This window comes from Lathyrus oleraceus, chromosome 7 (genome assembly GCF_024323335.1).
Source record: "Lathyrus oleraceus cultivar Zhongwan6 chromosome 7, CAAS_Psat_ZW6_1.0, whole genome shotgun sequence".
NCBI classification, from domain to species: Eukaryota; Viridiplantae; Streptophyta; class Magnoliopsida; order Fabales; family Fabaceae; genus Lathyrus; species Lathyrus oleraceus.
In genome coordinates, this window is record NC_066585.1 from 308,790,755 (window position 1) to 308,811,565 (window position 20,811).

Consider the following 20,811-nt stretch of genomic DNA (forward strand, 5'->3'; position numbering starts at 1 on the left):
ATCTTTTTTTTTGTAGCTTGAGCAATCATAAGATCTGAGGCTCCTAGGAGACCCTATGCTCATTGGAATGGCCAGGTGAAGGTGGAAAGCAAGCATAACAATGGTTCACAAAGCTCTCATTCATCATATATGCGTCCCAAGTATCTTAATTTGTCAATTTTATCAAAGCAAACCAAGAGGCTTGAGGCTTGTTTCCCAAGGAAACCCTAATTCAACTGTACATCAACTATGCCTTGCTCATGAAGCAACCTCAACCCATGATCAAATACAATCAAGGGAAGTTATTTAATTCATCATTTCATGTATATTTGAGATTATTTGAGTATCCTCAATCATCAATTCATCAAGGTTTGAGGTTTGGACTTGAGAAGTTGATTAGTCAATTCATCTGACTATTTTGAAATACACTGAGACCTAACTTTTGATGTGTTTGTCAAATAGAGATTACCCCAAGAGAAACAATGTTCTTAAGAACCATATGAACAACTTTCATGTTCATCAAAATTTGATTTTAAGCTTAGAAGCTCATCATCCATTTCAAAACATTATAGGTCATTTTGATTGAAACCCTAATTTTGAGTCAACTTCCCAAGGACCTAACTCTCTCATTTGTTGTGATTTTGAAATGGTATCAAATGAATTGGAAAGTTCAAGATGTCTATGTAATTTGTTATCTTGAACAAATTTTCATAATCCTAAAATAAATACATGTGATAATGCAAAACATTATAGGTCACTTTGGACCAAAGGCATTGAAATGTGAAAAAGTCCAACTTCAAGTGTCCATCACTTTCTCATAAAAAGTCCAAATGATGCAAGATATAAGTACAAATTGATTTCTTTGAAAATATCTACAACTTTGATGTTGCAGGTTTTGTCATTTGAGGCTTGCATCATCAAAGCAGAAGGGCTTGAAGTTGGTCCATTTTGGAAAATTTCACATGCACATGTTTTGCACCTTGAAGTTTATGGCCAATTTTCACTAACTTCCCAATTCCAAATGAAGTTTTGTTCAACATAACAATTGATCCTCATGTTAAGACCTTTCCAACCATTACCCACACAGAAATTGTTTTATTTTGGGAGGAGGCATTTTCGAAGAGATGAAGAATCATGTGCATTTTAGAAACCATTTGAAAACTCCATGCACACTCCAATTACCTCACATCTGCACGTCCATTTCAGATCAATATGACTTAAGCTTGCAATTCCAATTGGATTTGGGCCCTCCATACGCCTGTACAGGCCCATGCATGGAGGCCCTCATCATTCATGCACATGCAATTCCCATGCTTCCTTTGCCATTTGCTATATATATAGCTGCTTGGCTTCATTCTCATTCAACCTGAAGGCGCCTTAGATGCTGCAGAATTGAATCCAAAACCTCACCTAAAGGAATTTCTCTCTTTCATTTCAATATTTTAGATCAAATTTTCAACTTCATTGGTTGATTATTGGACTTAAAATTCCTTGGCCTTGCTTCATCTTTACCTCAAGAGCAAACTGCAATCAAGAATTGTGAAGAATCGTACTCCATAGATCTACATTTCAGAGGTGGATGATCAAACTTTTTTCAATCGAAACTCACTGATTATTGCTTATTTCTTGTGTTTATTGACTTGGTTGAAGTCTTCTCATCAGAGGCATTTGAATTGTGTCTTTAATTTTGCAAATCCATGAAGTTCAGATTGAACACCATGATTTTCTCTCTCTGATTTCTCTTCATATGAGAGTCTAGAGGAGAAACCAATGGTACAGGGGTGATGTACATCACCCCATATTTCCAATGATATGAGGATCGCTTCATTTGGTTAAGTTTCCATGTTTGTAACTTCCACCGGAATCTTCATGCTCGCCGTAGAAGACGGTGGTGTACACCACCGTCCCCAGCGCCAGATTGAATGTGGACCCTTGGATCTGATCTCCAGATCTAATCCCAACCTTTCCTTGTTATGACTTTTTTTAATGCCTCGTGTGTCTCAGTTGACTAAGGCATATGGTAAGCGCACGTTGAGAGTCCTTGGATCTGCCAGGTCATTTAATGAAATGAATCCAACGCGCCATGATTTTCCACTTTTATTTTATTTATTTCCTTTTATTTCAAAAAATCATAGCTCTTTAATTTTAATTCCAAAGAATATGGGACCAATTGCCCTATTTCCCTTTTTAATTCTAGTTTTTGAAAATGATTTTTAATATTTTTTATTTTATCATTAGATATTTTTTTCGAATCATCTCTTTTCTGGTTATTTCTAATTCTTTTTAAATAGTTTCCAATATTCAAAAAATACAAAAATATTTTCCTAACCTCTTTGAATGATGATGGATCTATGAAAAATATTCTCATCAATTTATTAATTGATTTGAGATTTATTTGAGATTTTAGTTCAATTAGGTTATTTTTTTATTCATTTCTAATTGTTTAAAAATAGTTTCTGGTTTCTAAAAATGCTGAAATTTTTTGTCAAACTTTGTTTGACCTTGTTGAACTTAGGATGATCCATTTGTACTTTTCAAGGTTGATTTGAAATGGATTTGAAGTTTGACCTTTACTTGTTTATTTTAATTCAAGTATTATTTTAATTTTGAAAAATACCAAATATATTCTATTTGTTTCTCGACTTCTAAGTTTCATTTTGCTTCTGTTTACTTTTGTTTGACCTTGATTCCATTTCCCTTTGGTCAATGTACTTTGCTTATTTCATTTGAATTTCATTAATGTAGATTATTATTCATCTTCTTCTTCATCTTTTTGATCAATGGGGGTTAGCCTTGATGTATAGGAGGTTTAACCTTCCTTGATTAAAATCTAATTCATCTTGATCAAAGATCAAGTGAATGGCTTTGCATTAAGGTTAGTTTGCTTATTGATAAAGCAAAAAACCTAAATCAATACAAGATCATTCTCATTTTCTTTTGGCATGGCAAGTTGTTGGAGCTTGGCTTACTAGTCAAGATCTCTAACTTGTGTTTGTTGCCTATATTTTTGTTGACCGGCCTCAGATAGGTGTGACTACTACCTTAGCCCACTTACGATTGCTTAACATAGCGCTAAATTGCCTTATGGCACACTAACACTAACTATTGACCATTAACTTTTAATTCAATGTCATTTAATTCTTGCAATTTACTTTAATGCAAATTTAATATTCTTGTACATATAATTCATTTTCTTTTTCCCTTTGCTCACTTGAGCTCATGTTTATGTTAATGCAATTTGCCTTTTGCTCACTTGAGCACATAATTATATATATACTATTGTGCTTGTGTTTTGTTTTGATTTGTTGTGAACCAAATGCAAATGGATAAAGGACTTAGATTTTAGGACCTAACCTAAGCTAATGGAGTTTGAACAGCAACTAGGCCTCATGCCTTTAGAGTGCTTAAAATGTCAAAGAGCAACTAGGCCTTATGCCTTTAGAATGTTTAAAGCTTGAAGATGAACATTGGAAGGACCAAACTCTAAACTCCCTCTTGTCTATTCTTTATTTGGTATTATAGAACTTTTTGATGTGTGTGTTCTTGTGCTAGGGATCCCAAAAATTTGAGCCAAGTAGAAGAACCATTGTCATGAGCATCCTAAGTGAGAGATGCAAAAGCCATTGGAAGATTCCTAGGAGCTTGATTTGTGTGCTTGATTGCTTGAGTTATTTGCTATTTGCTTGCTATTCCAAAGGATGGGAGCTACTTGGATCATTACTATGATCTCAAGAAGGGAACTCCATTTGTGGTTTTATTTCTCTTCCTTGATCTTTGTATGTTTAGGACTTAGCCATTCTTCTTCTTCCCTCCACTCTAACCCAAGCCAAAACTTTTGTGCAAACATTAACATTTGTTTTCAAAATTAGAAACCTAAGCACTATGCTTTTGATTTTCCAAACTTCTTTTCATAACACTTATTTTGAATTGAATCTTTAAGTCAACTTTGAGCATACTTTGTAAATACTTTTCATTGGTAAATACAACTCCCTCAATTGTTTTTCTGGTTTCAATGGCCACTTTTGCAAAAGCTTTTCATAAACATTAGCTATTAGGTTTGAGTTATCCTAGAGGTTGATATAATACTCACCTATATCCTTAATGAGTGACTATAAGACTTCCACGCTTATTATAAGGTTAATCCTTCACTAGCATGTTGAAGCTCTCCTCACATGGTGGATTTGTGGTTTTAGGTTGAGTTTTCTCCCTTAGATAACAAAAGACCTTAAGGCTTTTGGACCAATCAATTCACCAACTTCTTTTGAGATTTTTACCCCGACCTACGAGGTTTTGATCCTAATCTTTTTTAAGATGGTACGTAGGCAATGGGTTTATCCATTCAAACACAAAATTATAAATAATTTGTACATTCTAGTCTCATCTCCCCAATCATGTATGCACAAATAATTTTTCACAAATACCAACCTACCTTACAACAATCATGAAAAGGGATCCCTAGGAGTACCTAGAATGTTTTGGGTGCTTAAAACCTTCCCATTGCATAACCAACTCCCTTATCCCGATCTCTGACATTTTTATTAGTTTTTGATTTGATAAAACTTCTCGGTTTTTGTTCGCTTTCTAACCTTTCCTTTGGATAAATAGAAGTGCGGTGGTGACTCGAATTATATGATTTACTTTTTATTTAATCAATAAATCTAAAGGTAACGAATAACCCGCTACAAAAAAGTGGCGACTCTGCTGGGGATGTCAAATGTGGACAACCCTTGAAAAGTAGGCAAAACCCATGAAAAGTAAATCATACAATTTAAGCAATTAATATATCAAGCAATTCATACATTACAATCAATACAGTAATCCCAAGTTTGCACAAAAATATGTCACAACTAATATAAACATACAATATAACAAATATGAAAAGTAGGCAAAACCCACTAGGCAAACAGTGTTCCCTATGAGAGTTGCTTGGCCAGAGCCTGATTGTTGTTATTTCCTCCTTCTCGGATGATTTCTCCTCCTAACAGAGCGGCTGATGAAAATGTTTATTTTCTATCCCTAGTGGAGCATTGCTTTCCCCTTCCTCAGCAGAGACTATTTCTCCAGCAATATGAGGAATTATGTTGATTCTTGAAATTTTTTTTTGGTGGTTGTTCCCCACAGAGTTTCTATTTTGTCCCGATGGGTTCCCCAGTAGAGTTTCTTCTACAAAGGAATTTTATCCGCGTGTTCTCCCCAGCCGAGGCGCTGTTTGATCCTGACTTGGCATTGGAACTTCTGAGGAAGATATTTTCTTTTCTTTCCCCAGAGGAGTGACTGGTTCTCCTTCTCCGCAGTAGGGATATTCCTCCGTGGCTAGAAGTGATTTGTTTGATGTGCTTCTGTTTGGTGGTTGTTCCCCATAGAATTCTACATCACCTCATGATGAGATCCCCAGTAGATTTCCCCTCTGATTGATCTTATCCTGTTCTCTACGTACTGTTGGAAGATCCCCAGCTTTGGTGATTGTGTTCCCTTGCTCGTTCCCAACAACAGTCTCTGATTCCCGATGATCCTATTTGCTCCCCTAGCAGTGATCTTTGCCCCTGGTAGTGACTTCGCTCATTTCTCAGCATTGGTTTTATCCCCCTACAGAGGATTGGTGTTTCTTGGTATTTGTTGCCCCCATCAGATTGGATGTTTCCCCAATGGGCCTGGCTTTCTCTCTTGAGATGTAGTACCGGATGTTTGTCCATTGATTCCTCGACCTATTTGTGTTAGATATGTCTATTTGTCAGCATTCATCGTACATAAACCACGCGCATACGTGAATAATTGTAACATTCAGATATTCGTGTTGCATTATTTGCCATATATCTTTGTTTCTTGTCTCCTGCTATTTGGTGGTGTATATTTCCCCAAGCAGATGTGTGCGTCTGATCTCTCCATATAGAGTCAGCCCCATAGGCAGAAAGTGTTTATCCTTTGTTTCATATTCCCCACTGAGTTAGGTCCTCGTGGATGATTTTTGTTTCAGTTTCCTCTCAAATATATCTGTTGGGATGGAATTACTCCCCTGAGTTATATCCTCATTGGGTTGAGTCTTGTTTCATTGTGTCTCTCTAGTTTGTTCCTAGATTGACTACTCTTGTCAGTTCCCTTTGCAGCTTCCCCGTAGTTTAGATGAATGATTGCTCAGTGACCAGTAATTGTCCATCTTTTCCCCGGTGGATTTCTGTGGCCTTCTACCCGGTAACCGGTAGTCGTAAGTCCTATTTCTGTGGTCTTCTACCCAATAACCGGTAGTTTTAAACCCCATTTTTATCCCCTTGTAGAGTTAACCCTTGATTTTGTTCATCCTAACTAATGACGGTTACTCTCTTCTGTGGTTTTCTGCCCAGTAACCGGTAGATGTAATCCCCTCATTGTTGGTTGTATTTATCCAATATTCGGTATTGATATTCCTTCATCTTTTGAGCATATCTCCCAGTAACCAGCGATATATCTCTTGGATAATTATTCTGATAAATCAATTTATCCCCAGCGAGTTATCTTTCATTTACCCTTTTGTTTGGTAATGATTGTTTCTCCCCTTCGATATGTCATCATTTTGTTCCCAGTATCTGGTATCCCGATGTCCTTTCTTTTCCGTCGATTTATCCTTTATTAACCCAGTAACCGGTTATGGATAATATTCCATGCGAGTATGTTATCTACGTTCTGACGGTAATAGATGATATATCTCATGCGCTCTTCAGTCGAAGTCTTTTTCTTCCCCAGTCGAGTAAGATTCGTATTTCTTTATGGAATTGAATGACCATCCTATAATCGAGTTCGCTTGTTCAGCCCTCCCTTCGGATGATGACTGTTTTGGAAGTATTCCCCAATTCACACTTTGGTTTGTCACTGTAGCGGGATATTCGTTACCTTTAAATTTATTGACTAAATCAAAAGTAAATCATACAATTCAAGTCGCCTACCGCACTTCTATTTATCCAAAGGAAAGGTGAGAAAGCGAACAAAAACCGAGAAGTTTTATCAAATCAAAAACAAATAAAAATGTCAGAGATCTGGGTAAGGGGGTTGGTTATGCAATGGGAAGGTTTTAAGCACCCAAAACATCCTAGGTACTCCTAGGGAGCCCTTTTCACAATTGTTGTAAGGTAGGTTGGTATTTGTGAAAAATTATTTATGCACACACGATTGGGGTGATGAGAGAAGAATGCACAAATTATTTACAATTTTATGTTTGAATGGATAAACCCATTGCCTATGTACCATCTTAAAAAAGATTAGGATCAAAACCTCGTAGTTCGGGGTAAAAATCTCAAAAGAAATTGGTGAATTGATTGGTCAAAAGCCTTAAGGTCTTTTGTTATCAAAGGGAGAAAACTCAACCTAAAACCACAAATCCACCATGTGAGGAAAGGTTTAACATGCTAATGAGGGGTTAACCCTATAATAAGCATGGAAGTCTTATAGTCACTCACTAAGGGTATAGGTGAGCATTATATCAACCTCAAGGATAACTCAAACCTATTAGCTAATGTTTATGAAAAGCTTTGGCAAAAGTGGCCATTAAAACCACAAAAACAATTGAGTGAGTTGTATTTACCAATGAAAAGTATTTACAAAGTAAGGTCAAAGTTGACTTAAGGATTCAATTCAAAATAAGTGTTATGAAAAGAAATTTGGAAAATCAAAAGCATAATGCTTAGGTTTCTAATGTTGAAAACAAATGTTAATGGACAAGAGGTTTCTAATGTGGAATCCCTAGCACAAGAACACACAAATCAAAAAGTTCCACAAAACAAATATATAATGGACAAGAGGATGTTTAGAATTTGGTCCTTTTAATGTTCATCTTCAAGCTTTAAGCATTCTAAAGGCATGAGGCCTAGTTGCTCTTTGACATTATAGCACTCTAAAGGCATGAGGCCTAGTTGCTCTTCAAACTCCATTAGCTTAGGTAAGGTCCTAGAATCTAAGTCCTTTGTCCATTTGCATTTTGGTTCACAACAATCAAAACAAAACACAAGCACAATAGTATATACATAATTATGTGCTCAAGTGAGCAAAAGGCAAATTGCATTGACATAAAAATGAGCTCAAGTGAGCAAAGGGCAAAAGCAAATGAATTATATGTACAAGAATTAAACTGCATAAAGTAAATTGCAAGAATTAAATGAGTTGAATTAAAAGTTAATGGTCAATAGTTAGTGTTAGTGTGCCATAAGGAAATTTAGCGCTATGTTAAGCAATCGTAAGTGGACTAATGTAGTAGTCACACCTATCTGAGGCCGGTCAATAAAAATTTAGGCAACAAACACAAGTTAGAGACCTTGACTAGTAAGCCAAGCTCCTACAACTTGCCATGCCAAAAGAAAAGAAGAATGATCTTGTATTGATTTAGGTTTTTTGCTTGATCAAGAAGCAACCTATCCTTAATGCAAATCTATTCACTTGATCTTTGATCAAGATGAATTAGATTTGAATCAAGGAAGGTTAAGCCTCTTATACATCAAGGCTAACCACCAATCTTTAACTCATTGATCAAAAAGAAAAAGATGAAGAAGAATATGAATAATAACGTACATTAATGGAATTCAAATGAAATAAGCAAAATGCATTGACCAAATACAAATGGAATCAAGGTCAAACAATAGTAAACAAAAGTAAAATGAAACTTAGAAGTCAAGAAACAAATAAAATACTTTTGGTATTTTTCAAAATTAAAATAATACTTGAATTAAAATAAACAATTAAAGGTCAAACTTTAAATCCATTTCAAATCAACTTTGAAAAGTACAAATGGATCATCCTAAGTTCAACAAGGTCAAACAAAGTTTGGCAAAAAATTTCAACATTTTTAGAAACCAGAAACTATTTTTAAACAATTAAAAATGAATAAAAAATAACCTAATTGAACTAAAATCTCAAATAAATCTCAAATCAATGAATAAATTGATGAGAACATTTTTCATAGATCCATCATCATTCAAAGAGGTTAGGAAAATATTTTTTCATTTTTTGAATATTGGAAACTATTTAAAATGAATTAAAAATAACCAGAAAAGAGAAAATTCATAAAAACATATCAAATGATAAAATAAAAAATAGTAAAAATCATTTTCAGAAACTAAAAATTAAAACAAAAATAATGCAATTGGTCCCATATTTTTTGGAATTAAAATGAAAGAGTTATGATTTTTTGAAATAAAATCGAATAAACAAAAAATAAAAGGAAATTCAGAAAATGAGAAAAATCATGGCACGTTGGATTGAATCTCATTAATTGACCTGGCACATCTAATGCTCCACATGCACGCACTCACCTTGAGTCCAAGTCAATGAGAAACATCCAGCATTATTAAAAGTCATAAGGATGAAAAATGGAGATTAGATCTGGAAAACACATCCAATGGCTCACATTCAATCTGGCGCTGGGACGGTGGTCGACACCACCGTCTTCTCCGGCGAACATGAAGATTCCGGTGACATTTGTAGGTCCAAAAATCTCAATAAAAATAAGCGATCCTCATATCATTCGAAAGCTGGGGTGATCTACATCACCCCTGTACCATTGTTTTTCACTCTAGATCCTCATAGGGAGAGAAATCAGAGGTGGAAAATAATGGTGTTCAATTTGAACTTCATGGATTTGCAAAATTAAAGCCACAATTCAAATGCCTCTGATGAGAGGACTTCAGCCAAGCCAATAAACACAAGAAACAAGCAATAATCAATGAGTTTCGATTGAAAAAAGTTTGAACATCCACCTCTGAAATGTAGATCTATGGAGCACGATTCTTCACAACTTTTGATTGCAGTTTGCTCTTGGGGTTGAAGATGAAGCAAGGCCAAGGAATTTTAAGTCCAATAATCAACCAATGTAGTTTAAAATTGGATCTGAAATTTTGAAATGAAAGAGAGTAATTCCTTTAGGTGAGGTTTTGGATTCAATTCTGCAGCATCTAAGGCGCCTTCAGGTTGGTTTATGATGAAGGTATGCACCTCTATTTATAGCAAATGCAAGCTGCAAGCATGAGAATTTTGTGTGCATGAATGATGAGGGCCTCCATGCATGGGCCTGTACAGGCGCATGGAGGCCCCAAATCCAATTGGAATTGTAAGCTTAAGTCATATTAATCTGAAATGGACGTGCAGATGTGAGGTAATTGGAGTGTGCATGAAGTTTGAACATGGTTTCCATAATTGCACCAAAATCTTCTCCTCTTCGAAAATGCATATTCCCAAAATAAAACATGGCCTTGTGGGTAATGGTTGGAATGGTTTTGACATGAGGACCAATTGTTATGTTGAACAAAAATTCATTTGGAATTGGGAAATTAGTGAAAATTGGTCATAAAGTTCAAAGTGCAAAATAAGTGCATGTGAAAATTTCCAAAATGGATCAACGTCAAGCCCTTCTATTTCAATGATCCAAGCTCCAAATGACAAAACCTTCAAAACTAAGTTATATATATTTTCAACACAATAAATTTGGACTCAAATTTTACATCATTTGGATTTTTGATGAAAAAGTTATGGGCACTTGAAGTTGGACTTTTTCACATTTCGATGCCTTTGGTCCAAAGTGGCCTATAATGTTTTGCATTATCACATGTATTTCTTTTAGGATTATGAAATTTTGTTCAACATAACAAATGAAGTAGACATCTTGAAATTTCCAATTCATCTGTTCCTACCTCAAAATCATAAAAAATGAATGAGTTATGTCCTTGGGAAGTTGACCCAAAATTAGGGTTTCAGTCAAAATGACCTATAATGTTTTGAAATGGATGATGACCTTCAAATATTCATATGGTTCTTAAGAACATGTTTCATCTTGAGTTCATCTCCATTTGAAAAACACACCAAAAGTTAGGTCTCAGTGGATTTCAAAATAGTCAGATTAATTGACCGATCAACTTTCCAAGTCCATACCTCAAACCTTGATGAATTGATGATTGAGGACACTCAAATAAGCTCAAATATGCATGGAATGATGAATTAAATAACTTCCCTTGATTGTATTTGATCTATGGCTGAGGTTGCTTCATGAGCAAGGCATAGTTGATGCACAGATGAATTAGGGTTTCCTTGGGAAACAATCCTCAAGCCCTTTGGTTTATCTTGATCAAATTGACAAATTGAGATACTTGGGAGGCATATATGATGAATTAGATCTTTGTGCACCATTTTCATCCTTGCTTTCAACTTCATCTGGCCATTCTTTGAGCATAGGGGGCTCCTAGGAGCCTTGGATCTTGTGACTGCTCAAGCTACAAAACAAAAGATGTTAGTGACATATTTTTGTGTTTTTGGTTAGTAAACAAAATAAGAAAAGCAATAATATACAATTCAAGCATGCTTGGTGGTCTCAAATCAACTCAAACAAGTCCCAACCCTAGGATAAGGAGCGAAGATGCTATGATCCTTGAGGCAAATGCAATGTGCAATGATATGATGCCATGAGGGATCTTAGGGTCAAAATTAGGGTCTTACAGATGCCCCTATTTAAGGTCATTCTAGGCGGAGATATGAAGGTTAAAATCTTCATCTCGATGAGGTAGAATGGGCTTAAATATTAACAAAGAGACGAATTTTGGTCCCTAAGAGACCTCATGATGCAAATGTATGTATGCCAAAGTTAAGACTCTGTGGGGATATATGTCCACAAAGGAAAAGAAATCAGGAGAAACTAAAAATCCATATGAGTAATATACTCATAAATGGGACAGAGACTCTAGGGGGAGTAAATGGGATAAACTGCGTGAGCAGGTCACGACTTAAAACTTGCTGAGAGACACGAAGGGAATCCATGAAAATAAATCAATGGAAAGACTCGAGCTGACGCAAAGCTGCATGTATTGGGGAATACGCCAATACAGCAAACCTATCCATAGAGGATACTTCGGATAAATATCTGGTCTCAGATGGGGAAAACCCACCAAAGGGAATCAAGTTGGGAACGTCCACAAAGGAGTCAGCTGAGGAAACAACAAATGAGGTATTACCGGTTACTGGGTAATAAGCTCAAGGAGACATGTGATCGACACTGGTATAACGGTGAGAGAACAACACGCTCAGGGAGAATGAATATCTAATACCGGTATAAGGGTGAGAGATATCAATCATCCAAAAATCATCCGAGGAAGACCTAAAAATGTATATTTCGACTCAGGGAAATCTGACTCCGCAGGGGATAAAAAGTCATAAAAGAGAGCAGAAAGGAAGGAACACCAGGGATACCGGTTACTGGGCATAAAATAGGTGACCAACCAAAGCGTGAATTGGGGAATATTTCCAAAACACTCATCATCCGAAAGGAGGGCGGAAAAAGCAAACTCAATTACAGGATGGACATTCGATTCCATAAGAAAATATGAATCTTCCTCGACTAGGAAAGAAAAAGACTTCGATTGAAGAGCGCATGAGATATATTATCTATTACCGTCAGAACGTAGATAACATACTTGCTTGGAAGATTATCCACAACCGGTTACTGGGTTAATAAAGGATAAATTGACCGAAAAGAAAGGACATCGGGATACCAGATATTGGGTATAAAATGATGACCAATCAAAGGGAGAAACGATCATTACCAACAAAACGGGTAATGAAAGATGACTCGCTGGGGATAAATTGCTTTATCAGATCAATTATCCAAGAGATATATCACCAGTTACTGGGAGATATACTCAAAAGGTGAAGGAATATCAATACCGAATATTGGATAAGGATAAGCCAACAAAGAGGGGATTACATCTACCGGATCCTGGGTAGAAAACCACGGAAGAGAGTAACCGTCATTGGTTAAGATGAACAAAATCAAGGGTTAACTCTGCAAGGGGATAAAAAAGGGTTTACAACTACCGGTATAAGGGTAGAAAACCACAGAAATAGGACTTACGACTACCGGTTACTGGGTAGAAGGCCACAACACTCCGCCGGGGAAAAGATGGACGATTACTGGTTACTGAGCAATCATTCATCTAAACTACGGGGAAGCTGCAAAGGGAAATAACAAGAGCAGTCAGTCTAGGAACAAACTAGAGAGACACAATGAAACAAGACTCAACCCAATGAGGATATAACTCAGGGGAGTAACTCCATCCCAACACATATTTTGGGATGAAACTGAAACAAAATCATCCATGAGGACATAACTCAGTGGGGAATATGGAAGAAAGGATAAACACTTTCTTCCTATGGGGCTGACTCTATATGGAGAGATCAGACACACACATCTGCTTGGGAATATATATCACCAAATAGTAAGAGCCAACAAACAAAGATATATGGCAAAGAATGCAACATGAATATCTAAATGTTATAATTATGTATGGATATACGTGGTTTATGTATGATGAATGCTAACAAGCAGACATATCTAACACAAACAAGTCCAAGAAATCAAATGGACAAACATCCGGTACTACATCTCAAAAGAGAAAGCCAAACCCACTGGGGAAACTCCCAATCTGATGGAGGAAACCAAATACTAGGAAACACCAAATCTCTGCAGGGAGATAAAACCAATGTTGAGAATCGGATAAAGTCACTGCCAGGGGAACAAACAGGATCACCGGGAATCAGAGACTGCTGTTGGGAACACGCAAGGGAACACAATCACCAAAGTTGGGGATCTTCCAACAGGACGCGGAGAACAGGCTAAGATCAGTTAGAGGAGAAATCTACTGGGATCTTATCAAGTGGTGATGTAGAAATTCTATGGGGAACAACCACCAACCAGAAGCACATCCAACAAAACACTTCTAGCCACGGAGGAATATTCCTGATGCGGAGAAGGAGGACCAATCACTCCAACTCGGGAAGGAAGAGAAAACATCTTCCTCAGAAGTTCCAACGTCAAGTCAGGATCAAACAGAGCCTTGGCTGGGGAGAACACACGGATAAACTTCCTTCATAGAAGAAACTCTACTGGGGAACTACCGGGACAAGATAGAAACTCTACGGGGAACAACCACCAAACAGAAATTTCAAGAATCAACACAACTCCTCATACTGCTGGAGAATAGTCTCTGCCGAGGAAGGGGAAAACAATGCTCCACTAGGGATAGAAAATAAACGTTTTCACCACCCGCTCTGCTAGGAGGAGATATCGTTCAAGAAGGAGGAAATAACAGCAATCAGGCTCTGGCCAAGCAACTCTCCTGGGGAACACTGTTGGTGATCAAACCGAGGATAACCTGAAAGCGATCAGCTGGTGTAGCGGGGTATTCGTTACCTTTAGATTTATTGACTAAATCAAAAGTAAACCATACAAGTCGAGTCGCCACGACACTTCTATTTATCCAAAGGAAAGGTTAGAAAGCGAAAAAAAACCGAGAAGTTTTATCGAATCAAAAACTAATAAAAATGTCAGAGATTGGGGTAAGGGGGTTGGTTATGCAATGGGAAGGTTTTAAGCACCCAAAACATCCTAGGTACTCCTAGGGAGCCCTTTTCACACTTGTAGTAAGGTTGGTATTTTTGTGAAAATTTGTTTGTGCAAACATGATTGGGGAGATGAGAAGAGAATATACAAGTTATTTACAATTTTGTGTTTGAATGGATAAACCCACTGCCTACGTACCATCTTAAAAAAGATTAGGATCAAAACCTCGTAGTTCGGGGTAAAAATTTCAAAACAAGTTGGTGAATTGATTTGGTCCAAAGCCTTAAGGTCTTTTGTTATCCAAGGGAGAAAACTCAACCTAAAAACCACAAATCCACCATGTGAGGATAACTTCAACATGCTAGTGAGGGGTTATCCCTATAATAAGCATGGAAGACTCATTGTCCATCACTAAGGATATAGGTGAGCATTACATCTACCTCAAGGATAACTCAAACCTAATAGCTAAAGGTTATGAAAAGTTTTTGATAAGAAATTGGCCATTGAAACCACAAAAGCATTTGGATGAGTTATATTTACCAATGAAAAGTATTTACAAAATATGGTCAAAGTTGACTTAAAGATTTAATTCAAAATAAGTGTTATGAAAATAAAGTTTGAAAATCAAAAGCATAATGCTTAGGTTTCTAATGTTTGAAAACAAGTATTAATGTTTGCGCAAAAGTTTTGGCTTGGGTTAGAGTGGAGGGAAGAAGAAGAATGGCTAAAGTCCTAATCATACAGGAGGTGAAGGATAAGAAACAAGACCACAAATGGAGTTCCCTTCTTGAGATCATATTGATGATCCAAGTAGCTCCTATCCTTTGGAATAAGCAAGCAAATAAGTGTATACTCAAGCAATCAATCAATCAAGCAAAGCTCTTAGGAATCTTCCAATGGCTCTTAGATCTGTCTCTTTAGAAGCACATGACAATGGTTCTTCAATTTGGCTCAAATAGGAATCCCTAGCACAAAAGCACACACATCAAAAAGTTCCATGAAGTAAATCAAGAATGGACAAGAGTGAGTTTAGAGATTTGGTCCTTCTAATCCATTTTCAACATGAAGGCCTTTTTACTCCATTTTGCATAGGGAATGTCCTAGAATCTAAGTCCTTTTTGTCCATTTTTGCATTTGGTCCACAACAATCAAAACAAATGCACAAGCACAATAATATATACACAATTATATGCTCAAGTGAGCAAAAGGCAAATTGCATTAACATAAACATGTGCTCAAATGAGCAAAGGGCAAAAGAAAATGAATTATATGTACAAGAATAGTAAATTGCATAAATGTAAAGTGCAAGAATTAAATGTTAATGATTAATGGTTAGTGTTAGTATTAGTGTGCCATTAGGAAATTTAGCGCTATGTTAAGCAATCGTAATTGGACTTATGTAGAAGTCACAACTATCTGAGGTCGGTCAATAATAATGTAGGCAACAACACAAGTTAGAGATTTTGATTAGTGAGTCCAACTCCTACAACTTGCCTTGCCAAAAGAAGGTGAGAAATGATCTTGTATTTTTTTAGGTTCTTTGCTTGATTAGGAAGCAACCTATCCTTAATGCAAAACCATTCACTTGATCCATGATCAAATTGAATTAGATTTGAATCAAGGAAGGTTAAACCTCCCATGTATCAAGGATAACCACCAATCTTTAACTCATTGATCAAAAAAGAAAAGGAGAAGAAGAAGAAGAAGAAGTAGAAGAATAAAGTGCATTAATGGAAATGAAATGAGGTAATCAACAAGCATTAACCAAAGATAGATGAGATCAAGGCCAAACAATAGTAAACAGAAGCAAAATAAAGATTAGAAGTCAAGAAACGAATAAAATATTTTTGGTATTTTTCAAAAGTAAAATAATACTTGAATTAAAATAATAAAGAAAGGTCAAACTTCAAATTCACTTCAAATCAACTTTGAAAAGTCCAAGTGAATTATCCTAAGTTCAACAAGGTCAAACAAAGTTTGAAAAAAAATTTCAGCATTTTTAGAAGTCAGACACTATTTTTAATCAATTAAAAATGCATAAACATAACCTAATTGAATTAAAATCTCAAATAAATCTCAAATCAATTAATAAATTGCTGAAAATATTTTTCATATATCTATCATCATTTAAAGAGGTTGAAAAAATAATTTTGTATTTTTTGGATATCAAAAACTATTTTAAATAAATTTAAAATAACCAGAAAAGAGAAAATTCCTAAAAAATATCAAATGATAAAATAAAAAAAAATTAAAAATCATTTTTAGAAACTAGAAATTAAAAGAAGAATAATGCAATTGGTCTCACATTTTTTGGACCAATAATGAAGGAGATATGATTTTTTGAAATGAAATGGAATTTAAAAAATAAAAAGAAAATTGAAATCAGAAATAAAAAATACGAAAAAACAAGAAGTGTTGGATGAAGCTCATTAAATGAGCTAGCAAATCATGTGGACCACATGCGCGAATCCATCATGCGCTTTAGTCAATGCATCACACCTTGCCCATTAAAAAGTCATAACATGGGACGACTTGGATCAAATCTGGAAACAAGGATGCACGATCCAGATTCAATCTGGAGACCAGATGGTGGTGTACACCACCGTCTTCTCCGGCCAACTTCTGGCGCCGGCCAAAATTTGCAGAGATTAAAACTCCACCAAATGACATGATCCAGGTATCAAATGAAAGCTGGGGTGATGTACATCACCCCTGTACCAACCAATTCTACTCTAGGCTTCCATAGAAAGAGGAATCAGAGCTTGAATTTTATGGTGTTCAACTGAAACTTGTTGGAATTCAACAATTCAAAGCACAAAATGATTGCCTCTATGGAGAGGACTTCGGACAACCCAGCAACAATAAGAAATATGCAATATATAAGTAGATTCGAAGAAAACAAATTCTGAAGTAAACCTCTGAAATGAAGAGCTTGAGAGCATGATCTCTTGATGCTTATGCTTGCAGTGTGTTCTATGGATATAGGTGAGCAAGGCTTAGGAACTGTAGATCTAGAAATCAATCAAGGAAATTGAATCTTAGATCTAAAAAATTTGAGAGAAAAGGTGAGTTCCTTTGAGTATGGTCGAGGAATGATTCGTGCAGCATGTAAGGTGCCCTTAGGTTGTGTAAATGAGAAGCATGGAGCACTTATTTATAGCAAGAGATGGCTGAATGCATGATCAAAAGCATGTGCATGGATGGAAAGGGCCTCCATGCATGGACCTATACAAGCGCATGGAGGGCCCAATTCCACTTGGATTTGCAAGCTGATGCCAAATAGAATCAGAATGAACGTGCAGATTATGTGTGCTGAGCTCATGCAATGCAATTTCAATTGATTTCCAAAAATGCACCAATATGTTCATCCCTTCGAAAATAGCATTTCCAAAACTGAAACATAACCTTATGGGTAATGTGATAACACTAAAATTTACGTATTTTCGACTCCGATTTCACATTCATTCTAGTTGTTTTATTGTCATTTTGTTGTGTTATTATTGTGTTTTCCTTTGTTTTCAGGTTTTTACTTTAATCGGAGCCCCGATCGAGAAAAGGAGTGAAAAAAGGCTAAAAACCCTAAAATTCAGCATTTTGTGCTTATGGCCTACCCAGTGGCGGGCGCCACAGACCAAGCCATGACGTGTCAAATTCAACTTCCCTCAACTCCCACGTTTCCCCACTACATCCACTAAGGCGCCTCACTTTGGCCTTGTGGCGGGCACCATGGCCTTGTGGCGGGCGCCACAAGAGGAAAAACGGTTCCCTCCTATTTTCAAGTTGAAGAAGGGCATCCAAGTCATTTCCATCTTTTTACTTGCTTATAAATAGAAACGCGAATTCACTTTTACAATCATCCAAACTTAGAATAGAGGCAAACTCAGAAGCAAATTTGTTTCACTTAGGCATATATTCAGTATTTTATAGTGGTAATCGCTTTGCATTGGAGTGTTACCACAATTGTGTAATCAAGTCTGTGATAGAGTCTGTAATCGAGTTTGGAGCACTTTGGAAGGAAGTTAATCCTGCCGCCATTTTCTTTTCCGCATTGCAATTTACTCCGCCCTCCGATTGGAGCAGGTTTTTATTTCTCTCTTTTACTTTATTTATTTGCCGCACTCGCTTTTACTTTATTTATTTCCTGCACTCGCTTTTACTTTATTTATTTCCCGCACTCGCTTTTACTTTATTTATTTCCCGCACTCGCTTTTACTTTATTTATTTCCCGCACTCGCTTTTACTTTATTTATTTCCCGCACTCGCTTTTACTTTATTTATTTCCTCGCACTCGCTTTTACTTTATTTATTTCCTCGCACTCGCTTTAAATTATTTACTTTCCGCACTCGCTTTAAATTATTTACTTTCCGCACTCGCACTACTTTTATTTAAATTAATGCACTTTTATTTTACCATGTCTAACTAAATCTAAAAGGTTAGAATGTAAGGATCGTAATTGAACCGATAATCCGTACAATTGTCCGTAGAAAGACTTAAGGTCTATTTTAACCTTCAACTTAAGTTTTCCCGCACTTCAATTCCGTTGGGTAAGATCGAAAGTCGTCCAACGTCTTTATAAACTTAAGTGTTTTTAACTATTTCAAAAACAACGAAAGCGCTTTGTTTAGTTCATTACAAGTTTTTAACATTAAGAAGAAAAGAGATTTTAAAACTATTTTCGGACGCGTTTATAAGTTTAGAGTCTGGTTCGTAAGAACCTCTTTTGATTAAGAAGTCCAGATTATAATACTTTTCAACTTAGTCAAGATAGTATATTTCTTAAAAATAGGTTTACTACTCTAACGCAATGCGCGCCTTTTTATAAGTGACAATAAGAGGGTTTGATTAGGGAGTACAACTTGGTTCTGAATACGCGAAAGCGACAGTTCCTGTTAAATTAGTTCTTTTCAAAGTAGGAAATATTGCCCATAAGTAGTTCTATTAGCAAGTACTTGGATTATCAATTGATTATGTGAATTACATTCGACCCTGTCTTTATTAATTAAATCTTATTAAATACTTTACTTTTCATTGCACACTACGAAAAACACCTATTTTGACTGCCTTTGATAAACACCATAACAACAAATAACGATAGCTTTACACTTGGTCTCTGTGGATTCGACAATCTTTTATATTACTCTGACGCGTTCGTATACTTGCGAAAAGCATGCATCAAGTTTTTGGCGCCGTTTCCGGGGACCAATTTCGTCAAATTTCATTTTCTTATTGTTATATCGTTTACACTTAGGTTATTTCCCGCCGGTCAATGCGAAGAACTCGCAATACCGGAAGTTTAAGCTTAGTAAACCCTCTGGCGGAACCTGAACGTTACGCTCGCGCACGTTTATTCTTTCATAGAATTAAGAGAACTATGGCCGAAGATCAAAACCAAAGACCTCTTAAGGACTTCGCTCAACCATCTAATGAAGAACCTAGTTCTAGTATAGTAAACCCAACTATCCCAGCCAATAATTTTGAACTTAAACCATCTCTGTTACAACTAGTGCAACAGAGACAATTCGCGGGTCTCGCTACCGAGAACCCTAACCAACATCTAAAGATATTTCTTCAATTAGCAGATACTTTTAAAACCAATGGAGCTTCTCCTGAGGCAATACACTTAAGATTATTTCCTTTTTCCCTCAAAGATAAAGCCCTATCATGGTTAGATTCCCTTCCACCCAACTCCATTACGACTTGGGATAACCTTAGAAGAGTTTTTCTTGCTAGATATTTTCCCCCGAGTAAGACCGCCGTTCTTCGAAACCATATAACTAGATTTACCCAAAACCAAGGAGAATCGTTGTTCGAAGCTTGGGAGAGATATAAAGAGTTGTTACGAGCATGCCCACATCATGGCTTAGAAAACTGGTTAATCATTCAAACCTTCTATAATGGACTTCATTATAACACAAAGATGACCATCGACGCTGCCGCAGGCGGTGCTCTGATGAATAAACCTTACCCTGAAGCTAGTGCCCTCATCGAAGACATGGCTCAAAACCATCAATCATGGGGAGTCGAACGAGCGACAGTTGAGAAGAAGGAAGCCCAAGGAGGAGTGCATGAACTGAGCTCTATAGACATGATGCAAGCTAAAATGGATGCATTAGCCCTCAAAGTCGAGCATATGTATACGAACCCGAATACTGTAGTCGCAGTTTCGTCGGATTATGAGATATGTGGAACCCAAGGACACCAATCTGCAGAATGCAGTCTATTAAACGAAACCCACTCCGAGCAAATGAACTACACCCAAGGGAACCCATACTCGAATACCTATAACCCTGGATGGAGGAATCACCCAAACTTCTCCTATAAAAACAATAACCCTATCCAAAATAATGCACCTCCGGGACCTAGTTATCAAGCCCCAAGATCAAATCAACCTATGCAACCTGTACCACCAAAGCCGAGCCTTGAGAAAATTATGGAAAATTTTATCACCGCTCAAACCCAACAAAACAAGGTGTTCATGAACCAAAAAATT

At 36.5% G+C, this 20,811-nt stretch overlaps 1 non-coding gene across 1 annotated transcript; it reads right to left on the bottom strand.

Moving 5' to 3' along the window:
- Window positions 1-20,076: 20,076 nt before the first annotated feature.
- On the bottom strand, window positions 20,077-20,183 carry LOC127108528 (small nucleolar RNA R71). Its single transcript, XR_007796060.1, has one exon. It is a non-coding gene; the product is annotated as a small nucleolar RNA R71 (small nucleolar RNA).
- Between the last annotated feature and the right edge of the window lie 628 nt (window positions 20,184-20,811).